Source organism: Taudactylus pleione, unplaced genomic scaffold (genome assembly GCF_031769625.1).
Source record: "Taudactylus pleione unplaced genomic scaffold, aTauple2 ptg000579l, whole genome shotgun sequence".
Classification (NCBI taxonomy): domain Eukaryota; kingdom Metazoa; phylum Chordata; class Amphibia; order Anura; family Myobatrachidae; genus Taudactylus; species Taudactylus pleione.
In genome coordinates this window covers 5,604,753-5,620,862 of record NW_028284981.1, presented here as the reverse complement: position 1 = coordinate 5,620,862, position 16,110 = coordinate 5,604,753, and positions in this window count along the sequence as shown.

Sequence of the window (16,110 nt, the reverse complement as noted above, 5' to 3'; positions counted from 1 at the left end):
TGTGAATCCACTCGAGGAATTCCCCCGGACATCACGGCATCACTGCTGCGCGCCACCTTTTGCGGGGCACTGGCAGATTTTACCCAGCCTCCTGGAACTGGGTCTCAGCATCGGGCCCTTTTTCAAATCCTCATCGGGACTTCCAGAGATTGCAGTTCCCCTGTCTGCCACCGGGTGGCAGTGCGCCACAGGTAAGAGACAACTCACTCGCAGAATCTCTTCAATGCACTCCTGGATCCTTGGCCGGGGCTTTGGCTCTCCTGGAGTCTCCCATGCTCTCCTGGAGCCCTGCTCTCAGAATCTCCCATGCTCTCCTGGAGCCCTGGCCGGGACGCCTCGCTCACAGAATCTCCCATGCTCTCCTGGAGCCCTGGCTGGGATGCCTCGTCTCCACGGATCTCTTCCTGGCTCTCTCTCTCTCACCTCTTCGCCAACTGTGAATCTGCCCGAGGTATTCCCCCGGACGTCACGGCATCGCTGCTGCGCGCCAACTTCTGCGGGTCCTGGAACTGGGTCCTGGCATCGGGCCCATTTTCAAAACCTCATCTGGACTTCCGGAAGTTGCATATCCCCTTGTCTGCCACCAGGTGGCTCTCCTGGAGCACTGGCTGGAATGCCTCGCTCGCAGAATCTCCCATGCTCTCCTGGAGCCCCGTTGGTCTCACCGCCAGTCACAGTATCTCTCTCGTGCTACTGGTAAAGGGAAGGAGAGGATTCACCCTGTTCAGCCCAACCGGGATCCACGCCTGCAAAGGAGCTCTCACCATGGTCACCCTCTCGTAGGGGCGTATCTTCCTATTGGCATAGATGGCCCTCGCTGCAGACTGCTGTTATAAGTAAATGATCTTTGGTCTCGTTGTCTCCTGTTACCAGTGTTCCGCAGTCAACAGCAAATTATTCCATCCGCTCCGCTCTTACCAGTGTCCTCCGCTGATTGTTAATATGTATCCGCCTTATATGTCCCTTTATATCAGAAACATTTAAAATTAGAGAGACTAAATTTTTTTTTCTTTTTCCTAATATATCTCTTCCCCTACAATACCCACCATATACCAATCACCACTCACTGATTCCCATATGTCAATCATGCAGGAGAAGAGTGACACATCAATTACAAGGCTCTGTTCGCAAGGTAATTTGCATATATGCAAACTATCTTGTCCACAATGCATCTTGTTTGTTATTGATGCCATCTTTCCCTGTGTTGTTGACATATAGAAATTAATAAACAGTTAATTGCATGTAGTATGTGTTATAAGTGAAAAAGTATACAAATATATATATATATATATATATATATATATATACTCCCTATTTCTACAGATGTGTAAATTGAACTACCCCCAGTGTAAGTATAGTAAATTTATTTTTCTTCACATTGAGAGTTTAGCCATGATCCTTGTAGGTTGTGGATACTGTCATGTTGGGTGAATAGGACCAAATGGACACGGACAGTCTTTATTCTTATGTGGGTTTTAGGAAAGGACCATTGTGGGTTGTCATCTTAGTGAATTATAAGGTGGAGTTGTTAAAAAGCATAATGCAGTATAGACAGCTCTATTTAAATATATGTAAATTGTTTTACCCATCATGCATTTTGTTTATTTTGATGCAATGTTTGCAATATTTTCCTGTGGTTTTTTTGCATAAATAAATTAATAAATAGTGGGTACAATAGAGTAAGTTTATAAAAGATATATATATATATATATATATATATATATATATATATATATTAAAAGGGGAAATAGAAAAAATATTCTCCCTATTTCTACATGTGTGTGAATTAAACTACCCCAGTGTGAGTTAGTTTTTTTTTCAGTAAAATCAGACATTGGAGGGGAGTGTCTCTCCCTTGGTTTGCCAGGGGTGCTTGGACCACTAGATACACCCCTGCCCTCTGGTTCCCTTATCAGGCATGCTCCCACAGTATCTCCCTCGCGCTCCTGGTAAAGTAAGGGAGAAGGTTCGCCCTGTTCAGCCCAACCAGGAACCATGCCTGCAAAGGGGCTCTCACCCCGGTCACCCTCTGGTTCCCTGACTGGGCCAGCTCAGTCACAGTATCTTCCTCGTGCGCCTGGTTAGCTCTCCGAGCCACTTCACTCGCAGAATATCTCATGCTCTCCTGGAGCCCTGGCCAGGAAGCCTCACTCGCAGAATCTCCGATACTCTCCTGGAGCCCTGGCCAGGCTGCATTGCTTGCAGAATCTCCCATGCTCTCCTGGAGCCTGGGCAGGGACGCCTTGCTCACAGATTCTCCCATGCTCTCCAGGAGCCCGGGCAGGGACGCCTTGCTCACAGAATCTCCCATGCTCTCCTGGAGCCCGGGCAGGGATGCCTCACTCGCAGAATCTCCCATGCTGTCCTGGAGCCCTGGCCGTGACGCATTCCTCCCAGAATCTCCCATGCTCTCCTGGAGCCAGGGCAGGAACGCCTCGCTCACAGAATCTCCCATACTCTCCTGAAGCCCCGTTGGTCTCAAGGCCAGTCATAGTATCTCCCTCGTGTTTATGGTTAAGGGAGGCAGAAGGTTCACCCTGTTCAGCCCAACCGGGAACCAAGCCTGCAAAAGGGCTCTCACCCCAGTCACCCTCTGGTTCCCTCTCCAGGCAAGCTCACTCGCAGAATCTCCCATGCTCTCCCGGAGCCCGGGCTGGGACGCCCCAGTCGCAGAATCACCCATACTCTCCTGGAGCCCTGGCTGGGATGCCTTGCTCGCAGAATCTCCCATGCTCTACTGGAGCCTAGCCGGGACGCCCCTGCTCACAGAATCTCCTGGAGCCCTGGCTGGGATGCCTCACTCACAGAATCTCCCATGCTCCCCTGGAGCCCTGGCTGGTACGCCTCACTCACAGAATCTCCCATGCTTCCCTGGAGCCCTGGCCGGGGCGCCTCCCTCTCAGAATCTCCCATGCTCTCCTAAAGCGCTGGCCGGGACACCTCGCTCGAAGAATCCCCCATGCTCTCCTGGAGCCCGGGCCAGGATGCATCGCTTCCAGAATCTCCCATGCTCTCCTGGACCCCTGGCCAGGATGCCTCGCCTAGAGAATCTCTTATGCTCTCCTGGAGCCCTGGACGGGACGCCTTGCTTTCAAAATCTCCCATGCTCTCCTGGAGTCCAGGCCAGGATGCCTCGCTCGCAGGATCTTCCATGCTCTCCTGGAGCCCTGCCCAGGATGCCTCACTCACAGAATATCCCATGCACTCCAGGAGCCCTGGCAGGGACGCCATGCTCCCAGAATCTCCCATGCTCTCCTGGAGCCCTGGCCAGGAAGCATCACTCACAAAATCTCCCATGCTCTCCTGGAGCCCTGGCTGGGACGCCCTCCTCACAGAATCTCCCATGCTCTCCTGGAGCCAGGGCAGGGATGCCTCACTCACAGATTCTCCCATACTCTCCTGGAGCCCTGGTCGGGATGCCTCCCTCCCAGAATCTCCCATGCTCTCCTGGAGCCCGGGCAGAGAAGCCCCGCTCGCAGAATCTCAAATTTTCTCCTGGAGACCTGGCTGGGATGCCTTGCTCGCAGAATCTCCCATGCTCTCCTGGAACCCTGGCCGGTAAGCCTCGCTTGCAGAATCTCCCATGCTCTCCTGGAGCCCTGGCCGGGACACCTCGCTCACAGAATCTCCTATGCTCTCCTGGAGCCCGGGCTGGGTCACCTCGCTCGCAGAATCTCCCATGCTCTCCTGGAGCCCTGGCCAGGATGCCTTGCTCGCAGAATCTCCCATGCTCTCCTGGAGCCCAGGCCAGGATGCCTCACTTTCAGAATCTCCCATGCTCTCCTGGAGCCAGGGCAGGAACGCCTCGCTCACAGAATCTCCCATACTCTCCTGAAGCCCATTTGGTCTCAAGGACAGTCATAGTATCTCCCTCGTGTTTATGGTTAAGGGAGGCAGAAGGTTTGCCCTGTTCAGCCCAACCGGGAACCAAGCCTGCAAAAGGGCTCTCACCCCAGTCACCCTCTGGTTCCCTCTCCGGGCCACCTCACTCGCAGAATCTCCCATGCTCTCCTGGAGCCCGTGCTGGGACGCCCCACTTGCAGAATCAACCATACTCTCCTGGAGCCCTGGCTGGGATGCCTTGCTCGCAGAATCTCCCATGCTCTACTGGAGCCTGGCTGGGATGCCTCACTCACAGAATCTCCCATGCTCCCCTGGAGCCCTGGCCGGGATGCCCCGCTCACAGAATCTCCCATGCTCTCCTGGAGCCCTGGCTGGTACGCCTCCCTCGCAGAATCTCCCATGCTCTCCTAAAGCGCTGGCCGGGACACATCGCTCGCAGAATCCCCCATGCTCTCCTGGAGCCCGGGCCAGGATGCCTCGCTTCCAGAATCTCCCCTGCTCTCCTGGAGCCATGGCCAGGGTGCTTCACTCCCAGGTTCTCCCATGCTCTCCTGGAGCCCTGGCCAGGATGCCTCGCCTAGAGAATGTCTTATGCACTCCTGGAGCCCTGGCCGGGAAGCCTCGCTCTCAAAATCTCCCATGCTCTCCTGGAGTCCTGGCCAGGATGCCTCGCTCGCAGGATCTCCCATGCTCTCCTGGAGCCCTGCCTAGGATGCCTCACTCACAGAATATCCCATGCTCTCCAGGAGCCCTGGCCGGGACGCCTTGCTCCCAGGATCTCCCATGCTCTCCTGGAGCCCTGGCCGGGACGCCTCGCTTGCAGAATCTCCCTTGCTCTCCTGGAGCCCGGGCAAGGATGCCTCGCTCACAGAATCTCCCATGCTCTCCTGCAGCCATGGCCGGGATGCCTCACTTTCTGAATCTCCTATGCTCTCCTGGAGCCCTGGCAGGGACCCTCCCTCGCTGAATCTCCCATGCTCTCCTGCAGCCATGGCCGGGATGCCTCACTTTCTGAATCTCCTATGCTCTCCTGGAGCCCGGGCTGGGTCACCTCGCTCGCAGAATCTCCCATGCTGTCCTGGGGCCCTGGCCAGGATGCCTCACTTTCTGAATCTCCCATGTTCTCCAGGAGCTGTGGCCGGGAATCCTCGCTCGCAGAATCTCCCATGCTCTCCTGGAGCCCGGGCAAGGATGCCTCACTCACAGAATCTCCCATACTCTCCTGGAGCCTGGCAGGGATGCCTCGCTCACAGAATCTCCCAAACTCTCCTGGAGCTCTGGCCAGGCTGCATCGCTCGCAGAATCTCCCATGCTCTCCGGAAGCCCGGGCAGGGACACCTCGCTCACAGAATCTCAAAATGCTCTCCTGGAGCCCTGGCTGGGATGCCTCGCTTGCAGAATCTCCCATGCTCTCCTGGAGCCCTGGCCGGGCCGCCCCGTTCACAGAATCTCCCATGCTCTCCTGGAGCCCTAGCCTGGCTGCTTCGCTCGCAGAATCTCTCATGCTCTCCTGGAACCCAGGCCGGAAGCCTCGCTTGCAGAATCTCCCATGTTCTCCTGGAGCTCGCGCAGGGATACCTCACTCACAGAATCTCCCATACTCTCCAGGAGCCCTGGCCAGGCTGCGCTGCTCGCAGAATCTCCCATGCTCTCCTGGAGCCCGGGAAGGGATGCTTCGCTCACAGAATCTCCCATACTCTCCTGGAGCCCTGGCCAGACTGCGTTCCTCACAGAATCTACCATGCTCTCCTGGAGCCCTGGCCGGGATGCCTCACTCGCAGAATCTCCCATGCTCTCCTGGAACCTAGGCAGGAACGCCTCGCTCGCAGAATCTCCCATGCTCTCCTGGAGCTTTGGCCGGGATGCCTCCCTCGCAGCATCTCCCATACTCTCCTGGAGCCCTGGCCGGGATGCCTCCCTCGCAGATTCTCCCATGCTCTCCTGGAGCCCTGGCCGGGACGCCCCGCTTGCAGAATCTCCATTGCTCTACTGGAGCCCTGGTCAGGAAGCATCACTCGCAGAATCTCTCCTGCTCTCCTGGAGCCTTGGCCGGGATGCCTCCCTTGCAGAATCTCTCATGCTCTCCTGGAGCCCTGGCCGGGATGCCTCACTTGCAGAATCTCCCATGCTCTCCTGGAGCCCGGGCAGGGACACCTCACTCGCAGAGTCTCCTGTGCTCTCCTGGAGTCTTGGCAGGGACGCCTCGCTCAAAGAATCTCAGATACTCTCCTGGAGCCCTGGCCAGGCTGCGTTGCTCAAAGAATTTCCCATGCTTTCCTGGAGCCTTGGCTGGGACGCCTCCCTCGCAGAATCTCCCATGCTCTTCTGGAGCCCTGGCCGGGGACGCCTCCCTCGCAGAATCTCCCATGCTCTCCTGGATCCCTGGCTTGGCTGCATCACTTGCAGAATCTCCCATGCTCTCCTAGAGCCCTGGACTGGCTGCATCACTTGCAGAATCTCCCATGCTCTCCTGGAGACTTGACTGGGACACCTCTCTTGCAGAATCTCCCATGCTCTCCTGGAGCCCTGGCCAGGGTGCCCCATTCGCAGAATCTCTCATGCTCTCCTGGAGTACTGGCTGGGAAGCCTCACTCACAGAATCTCCCATGCTCTCCTGGAGCCCTGGCTGGGACGCCTCCCTCGCAGAATCTCCCAAGCTCTCCTTGAGCTCGGGCAGGGACGCATCGCTCACAGAATCTCCATTGCTCTCCTGGAGCCCTGGCCAGGCTGCATTGCTTGCAGAATCTCCCATGCTCTCCTGGAGCCCTGGCCAGGACGCCTCCCTTGAAGAATCTCAAATGCTCACCTGGAGCCCTGGCCGGACTGCCTCCCTCACAGAATCTCCCATGCTCTCCTGGAGCCCTGGCCGGGCTGCGTCGCTTGCAGAATCTCCCATGCTCTCCTGGAGCCCGGGCAGGGACACCTCACTTGCAGAATCTCCCATGCTCTCCTGCAGCCCTGGCCAGGATGAACCCCTCGCAGAATCTCCCATGCTCTCCTGGAACTTGGGCAAAGATGCCTCACTCACAGAATCTCCAATGCTCTCCTGGAGCCCGGGCAGGGACGCCTCGCCTGTTCAGCCCACCCGTGAACCATTCCTGCGCTGGGACTTTCACCCCGGTCACCCTCTGGTTCCCTGATCGTGTCAGCTCAGTCACAGTATCTCCCTTGCGCGCCTGGTAAAGGGGGGGGATAAGGTTCGCCCTGTTCAGCCCACATAGGAACCATGCCTGTGAAGGGGCTCTGACACCGGTCACCCTCTGGTTCCCTGATCAGGCCAGCTCAGTCACAGTATCTCCCTTGCGCTCCTGGTAAAAGCAGGGAGAAGGTTCACCCTGTTCAGCCAACTCGGGAACCACGCCTGCGCACGGGCTCTCACCCCGGTCACCCACTGGTCCCCTGAAGGGGCCAGCTCAGTCAGAGTATCTCCCTCACACTCCTGGAAAAGGGAGGGAGAAGGTTCGCCCTGTTCAGCCCACCTGGGAACCACGCCAGCGATGGGTCTTTCACCCCGGTCACCCACTGGTTCCCTGATCGGGCCAGCTCAGTCACAGAATGTCCCTCGCGCTCCTGGTTAAGGGACGGAGAAGGTTCGCCCTCTCAGCCCACCCGGGAACCTCACCTGCGAAGGGGCTCTCACCCCGGTCACCCTCTGGTTCCCTGATCGGGCCAGCTCAGTCACAGTATCTCCCTCGCGCTCCTGGTAAAGGAAGGGAGAAGGTTCGCCCTGTTCAGCCCACCCAGGAACCATGCCTGCGAAGTGGCTCTCACTCCGGTCACCCTCTGATTCCCTGATCGGGCCAGCTCAGTCACAGTATCTCCCTCGCACTCCTGGTTCCCTCTCCGGGCCACCTTGCTCGCAGAGTCCCCATGGGTCTCATGGAGCCCGGCCTGGGACCCCTCGGGTGGGAGAAGACCCCCCGGCATTCTCTCTTGCCCGCTCCTAACAATCCGGCGGAGGAATTCCCCCAGATGTCATGGCATCGTTGCTGCGCGCCACCTTCAGCGACGACTTCTCCCTCTCTTTCCCGAGGCCTTGAAAGCTCCAGCCGGATGCGTGCACCCTGATCCAACCTCATTGGGGCCTCCGCAGAGGGGAGTATTTTTTAAATAGCCACCCATGAAATTAAAACATGGGGAGAGTGCTAAGGTGGGGACATGCCCCCCCAGGTGCCTCCTCACCCCTGGTGGACACGTGGCGCCATTGCACCCCAAAAAAAATTTTTGGGAAAAAAAAAGCCACCCATGAAATTAAAACATGGGGAGAGTGTAAGGTGGAGAAACACCCCCCCCACAGGGGCCCCCTCCTCTCCCTGGTGGACACGTGGCACCATTGCACCCCAAAATTTTTATTGGGGAAAAAAATAGCCGCCCATGAAATTAAAACATGGGGAGAGTGTAAGGTGCAGAAATTCCCCCCCCCAGGCAGACACGTGGCACCATTGCACCCAAAAAAATTTTTTTGGGAAAAAATAGCCACCCATGAAATTAAAACATGTGGAGAGTGTAAGGTGCAGAAACCCCCCCCCCGATGGATGCGCAGTGCCACTGCACCCCAATTTTTTTTGTTTATATAGCCACCCATGGGGAGAGTGTAATATGTAGAAATGCCCCCTGGTAGACGCGCAGCACCACTGCACCCCAAATTATTTATTTTTTTGTAAATAGCCACCCATGAAATTAAAACATGGGGAGAGTGTAAGGTGGGGACACGCCCCCCAGGTGCCCCCCTGGTGGATGCGCAGCAACACTGCAGCTGCACCCCGGTAATTTTTTTTTAGTCTTTTCGGGAAGCATCGCTGCTGCCACGGGGAGCCCAGTCTCCACTTACAGGTTGAAATCAGTATTGCAGCAGTGCCCAAAAGCATTCTTCCCTTTTTTTTTTTTTTTTGTCGGTCAGAGATCTCTTAAACACACACCCTCAGCACGGCATGCACACCGACAACCATAATACTCTTGGAAACGTGATTTTCAGGGACATGCCCTATTGCTATGTGGGGTAACAGGGACACGCCTCCTTTTTCATCCCCAATGGTTTGACTCACGGGGACTTAATTTTAGGTCCCCACTGTGCTAGATGTACCACCGGTGTTGGTGTGCTGTCCACCCAAAGTCCCCAGAAAGATAGAATTGCAAGAGCACATTACCCATCTCCATTATACACACACACGTTACCTGCCTCTCCATTATACACACACACACCCGTTACCTGCCTCTCCATTATACACACACACACGTTACCTGCCTCTCCATTATACACACACATGTTACCTGCCTCTCCATTATACACACACACACACACCAGTTACCTGCCTCTCCATTATACACACACACACACGTTACCTGCCTCTCCATTATACACACACATGTTACCTGCCTCTCCATTATACACACACACACGTTACCTGCCTCTCTATTATACACACACACACACACACGTTACCTGTCTCTCCATTATACACACACGTTACCTGCCTCTCCATTATACACACACATGTTACCTGCCTCTCCATTATACACACACACGTTACCTGCCTCTCCATTATATACACACACACACGTTACCTGCCTCTCCATTATACACACACACGTTACCTGCCTCGCCATTATATACACACACACACGTTACCTGCCTCTCCATTATACACACACACACACAGATAAAAAAATTTGGCTAGCAGCCAAGTCACCTGCCAATATGATTTTGGAGGGAACCAGAGCACCTAGAAAGAACCCACACAATCACAAAGAGGAACATACAATGTGTTTTTAGGAATATAGGAAGTTACTAAAACTGCACTATGCTAAATAATTTGGTGTTGCACCAGTGAGCACAGATAGTCCACCCAGAGCACGCTTGCATGTGTGCCTACTATCCACTCTAAGGGAACGCCTCTGCAACCTAGAGAACAATCACCAGATGTGCACTGTGCAAGATTTTGGTCCAGGTCTGCTCTGTATGATAATGAGCAGAGGTGCACCAACACTATACATATTATGCTAGGGTCACCTTCCCTCCTCCCAACTCCTCACCTTTATATTCTTCCGCTCCTCTGCAAATGCCGCCACCTTACTTGGTAAAGTTAAACCCAGATGGAAATCTAGGTGCACTTGCACACAGAACCATAACAGGGCATAATTGCACCCTGGGCCACCCCCACCCCCTGAGCGCACAATGTCATGATATTGCATGTACTGTATGACATCATTATGTCATGTAGGGGGGCTGTGGTTGGCAGCTTCAATAAGCACAGCGCTGGCTGGGTGTCCTGAGGATGCATGATGGGGTGCATATACTGTGCAAGGTGCCCATTTGGAGTGTCTGCAGGATGCTCCATGGGTGCTGCAGCAGCAATCCTGACTGCAGGGTTCCAGGCAAACTGCTAGCCAGGAGCAAGGGCCGTTGGGTGGCACTGGTGTCCCAGAAGTAATTATCACCCTGCTCACACAAATTAAGGCACATGTCGAGACCAAAGCTGCTCTTGCACTGTGCAATGTAAATGACAATCCATTATGTGTATAATTATCAGAGAGCTAAGTAGTCCTAGGGTAGTCCTTGTCCTGTATTCTGAGGTGGCATATAAAGTAAGCTCTTTTCTTTGATTAAAGCTCTTACGAACGTTGTCATTTGTATTTGCATCTTTTTGTAATGGAGTTTTAACAGAGCCTTTCATGTTTATAGCTCTTTTTTCTTGTATTTGTAGTGCTCCATAAGTGTGGCCTTTCTCCCTTTAGAGCGGTGATTCCCAATCTGTTACAGGCCACAGTCCCCTTGGTTAGATACATTTATTTCTGTGACCCCCCCATCCCTGAGACCTTACTCATAACAAATTATATAACATTTTTATTAAAGTCAGTTTATAATAATAACATAAACCAATATCAAATTAATGATACTAATAATGGAATTACATTTTTTTTAGTAGCTTGGGTTAAATTACATGAAGTAAGAAAAGCATTACAGCCAATATCAATAACTAAGGGGAATGGGAGTCACTGTCTTAGGACATAATTGAAGTAAATTGTGCAATTAGTTTTATCATACAATAGTTTGTGTTTGTACCACATCCACACTGTGACTGAAGTCAGATGTTTCCTCATTATCTTTTCTGTTTCTATATCAGACTAAGAACACTGGCCAAACCATGAGAGAAAGTGGCTATATAAACCGCTCCCTTCTGGCCCTAAGGAACTGCATTATGGTGCTACGTAAGAGACCAGGCGGCCATATCAATTATTGGGACAGCAAATTGACCTGGCTGCTAAAGGTACGTTATTACTATGAGATTTCCTACACACATATGACCATACAGCTGTACCTGATGTCAGGGACAGTGATAAGAGAGAACGGCCCCATGTGCAGTCTCCATGCAGGTCTCCCCCTTCTCTTAGACACATGCACTAATTATACTCTGGCACTGCGCTTTCTCTACTGGGCATGTGCAGAACTTTGGAAATATGGCACCCATGTCATTTTTCCGGTGACTACATTGGTGATTACAGCAGTATTTTCCCACCGTGGCCATTTTCCCAGCATTTTGCACATGCACTGTAAGAAGTTACCGGGAAAATGGCTGCTACGCCATTTTCCAGGTGACATGCGCATACACAGTAGACTCTGGGCACACTCTATTGCCCTGAGTCTACTGCTGAATCAGTTCACTGTAGGCAGCCGGGGAGAGAGGAGGGGGGCCCGGACGGGGAGTGAACATGGGCCACCTCCTCTCTTAATACGCCCCTGGATACATCCATGGCTGATGTATAAGTAGCATTAGTCACTTCTTAGATATTTTTTTGGGATACATGCATTAGGAATATGATTGTGAGTTAGCAAACAGGGCCATTAGGAGACTTTATAATGCCCTGGTACTAAAGGAGTGTGTGGTCTAGTGTATGGGGGTGTGGCCACAGCTCATTGTAAATGCTGAGGTCCTGTGTACAGGGGGTGTGACCACAGCATCCAAGCCGGAACCCCAGTCATCAGGAATATTGCTCCTAACACAATGTTCTGCTGTTTTATCTCAGACAATGGCTGCAATCAACCATTTTATTAGTAAATTGTGCAATCATTTGTTTCTCACAAACATAGTATAAAACAATAGTAATAGATCTATAAGCTGCTCATTACAATGTGTAAGGATTCCTCAGTGATCTCCCCTATAACCAGAGCTTTATCTATCACAGGGCGCACTGAGTGGCAGGAGCAGAATGGTGATGATCACACACATCAGCCCTGCGGATGCTGCCTATGAAGACTCTCGCAGCACACTCACCTATGGGAGCAAGGCCAAGCACATCAAAACACTGGTGAGCAGCCCCAAAGGGGTAGCTGCATATTTATCTATGTTACTGGACAGGGGTGCCTTTAGAGAGGAAGGGGCCTGTGTGCATCCCCCATCATGGGCCCCCTCCTCTCACTCCGGTCGCCGGTAGCCGACTGACATGGCTGGCCGGCCACCGCAGAATCAATAGACTCTGGGCACTAGAGTGTGCCCAGAGTCTATTGTGCATGCGTACATCGTCAGGGAAATCACCATTTTCCTGGCGATTTCCTCACAGCGCATGCGCAAAACACCAGAGAAATGGCCGCAGTGCCCATTTTCCGGTGTTTGAGCAGCGCTGGCAGACCCGACGCGGGACCTCGGAGAGGTAAGTTTTACATAATATGGGTGCAGAGTGTGCAGTGCGGGCTCGGGGGCACGTGTGCACAGCACACCCTGCACCCATTATAGATACACCCCTGTTACTGGGTATAACTGTGGTAGAATAAGGGATTTATTATTAAATAAAATAAACATTATGAACATTCAAAATCCGTTTCCTTAGAAGATTGGTTGGAATGTGATCTTTTACTTTTGTTAGGGTGACGAGGCTTCCTACCTCTGGATCACGGTATGCAAAACACTACTCCTGTTCTTTATTCATTTTCCTTCCAGCCGGCTGGGGAGATGATGAAAACTCAACACAAACTTGTGATGAATCCACTCAGCTCTCAGAGGCACATCCCCTTTGAGCCGTCTTTTATAAGTTCAGAAAACTGCTGTCACAAACATTTGCCAAAAATGGTTTGACAGAAAAGAATACATATGAATGGTTTAACAAGTACATAGGATGTGTCCATGCATCCTCAGTTTGTCTTTTTTTTCACAGAGTCCAGACTTGGGGCCTGATTCAGAGCCGGACGCAATTAGCGCTTGCTCGTCCAGAAAATAGGGGTGGCTATTCAAATGAACCGTTCGCTCTTTGCGGTCTGTTCACGCCTCTAGGTCTGAATGAGCGAACAAAACTTGCGGTCATTTTTTGGGAAACTACGCCCCCTGGCCGCTCGCATCCTACGTCATGTCCGCTATTTATTAGATTAATCGAGTACATCGACCAGGGTATGAGCTGCTTGCTATTCTTGTGGTTGGTATTTGCTACCACAATTTTGCGATCAGTTCTGGTTATAAAATAACCCAGTGACGTGGTCAATGACGCTGCTGTTTTAATTATGCACACCCATAAAACGCCCGTTTTGACCTTTAAGCACGCCTGCGATCGGATCTCCACTCCCCGTTTTCAAGCACCTTCCCCTGTTACCACCCACATACGCCTCTTTCTGTCACTCAAATTATCAGGCATTCGCTATTTTGCGAGCACATGAATTTCGACCGCACTGACTGGTTCGCGCATGCGTATAACGATCCGTATGCATGCGCAGTTGGGCAAACATCGCTCAGAGCAAACGAGCGGCCGCTTACGAGTGGCTCTGAATCAGGCCCTTGGTATCCTATTCTGGGATCATTCAGCTGCTGCTGTCTTTTAACTGCTCGCTCAGTATGGATCAATCTCATTTGTGTAAAGGAAAATGGCTTTTTCTCATAAATACTGATGAATCTTACAGTATGTTTTAAATAAACACTATAAATTATTATAGACTCTCACAATTGCTATTGAAAATTCAGCTGCCAATTAAATTATGTTAAAAATATCTACTACAGGCTCAATCAGTCATAAATGCTACACCTGTGGTATTACACGTAGTGTGAGGACATGTAGGTTACCCATCCATAATCTCCTGTCTCCCTGTTTTCTGTGACTGTGTCGGTTCCCAGTAACTAACTCTCTGCTGATTACCCTTCCTCCTGCAGGTGGAGAGGAACCGTGTGTGTGCCCCCCACAAGATCCCTGAGGCTACAAGAGAAAGGAAAGTGCAGCTCAGAGATCCTCGTCCTCCAGGTATTCATGAATCTTATAATGAAAAGATTGAGGGGTCTGTTTATCATAGTTGTGCACTAACAATCTGCATCAAAACTTATTGCAGCAATACAGATAGTAGTTACACCACAAGTTACCATGCTGGGTGGTTGGGAGGTATGTACATATGCCGGTCTTTACAGTTACAGATTAGGCAAAGGAAGCAGCTGACCCAGGAAAAATAAGAACAAATAGGGGTTTATACTTCCAAACTATAATCCATTGACTAACTGCAGCAAAACATATACCAGACATAGTAGTAACTGTACTGTTTCTGTATTCTTTTCCATAGAGCCAGCCCATAAGGACCATAAGGACAAAGCGCCCAGTTCCTGTAACACTGGTCCTATGAGACGCTCCGAGTAAGTACTTTGTGTAGATATCACATGAACAATATGTAATAATATGATTTATGGATAGAAATGTAAAATTATGAAAATGTGTGTAATTTATAGATAAGAATAGATTGTGATGAAGTATTTTTTTAGCTATTACTATATAAATGTTAATCATAATACACCATAATATCTAGCTATGGGCAGGGGCAGAACTATGGGAGACAATGGAGGCGCCTGCAGCTGGGCTCCAGCTCTGAAGGGGCACCTCCTCCATTGTCCACAACATATTCACCCCACTTAGGGCTGTAACTATGTCCCCGGAGTGTACCTTCACAGCCGCCCAATACATGGCACCTCTTCGCGGCACCTGAGAAGCCACCATACACTAGTGGAGAGCTCCATGTCAGACCATCAGCTGCCGCCTTCTTCTATCTATAGCCTGTCTGCATGCAAATTGCTACATTACAATGTCAGCGGCTGTGACGGGGGGGGCACCAAATTATAACTTGCCTCCGGGCGTCTGGGATGAATTTATGCCACTGGATATGGGCATTATATTGTACTAATCCTAGCTATTGTTACTATCTCTTGAAGTCCTTTAGGTACAAATGTGTCTGTTTTCTCTTTTTAGGGTGTTGCTGCCTAAATTGTCATCCATGGATCCAATGCCAAGAAACCACCTGGCAGTACCTGAAGCCGTGGACCCCATGCACCTGGCAGTACCTGATCCCGTGGTCCCCATGCCAAGAAAATACCTGGCAGTACCTGATCCCGTGGACCCCATGCCAAGAAAACACCTGGCAGTACGTGAGCCCCTGGACCCTATGCCAAGAAAACATCTGGCAATACCTGAGGTAACTGTTTTCAGTGTCACTCTGGTCACTTACCTTTTCCTTATGTCCTAGCATTTATACACCTTTGTCATACAATGTAATGCCTATTACCCTGACATTTCATCTTATATTACTCCAGAAGTGTCACAATTTATACACAATATGAGAAAAGTAAAATAGGTTTCTTGTCGTACAAATGATCTCGCAAGAACATAGTGCCTGATTCAGAGCCAATCGGTAGATGCGATCGCTCGCACGATGTATGCAAATTGCGTAGGCAGTGCTACTCGCACACCCAGTGTTTCTTATAATGCGATCACATAGTGTATGCAGACACCCACCAGCCTGTTTTAAGATGCCCACTTGTGCACGCCATGTCCCAGAAGTGTATGCAACCATCGGTACATTGGATGCTATCGCAGCGCTTGAGGTTGACCATACCCTGCCCCAAGCACTGCGAGCACTTCAGTGTAAAAACCAGCCAAGTGATGTGTACTGTGATGCTGTCTTATAATTATGTACACCTCTAACACGCCGTTGAGATGCTGAGGCACGCCTGCGTTTGCGCCTCCACTCCCCGTTATTAATGGCCAGCCCCTGTTACCACCCACAAACGGCTTCTCCTGTTACTCACTCTGCTGGGCTGTCTATGTGCAGCGAGCGAACGCATTGTGAACTTTCGCTAAGGTATACACATGCGGAATGTGATGCATACGATGGCGCACAATGCATAAATACTGCATACCATCGGCAGCAGCGAGAGTATGCATCATAGCGAGCGGGTCTGAATAGTTCATTATATTTGTAAATGAAATAAAAATAATTGGTAGTGGACAAGTCCACGGCTGCGATCAATTCAA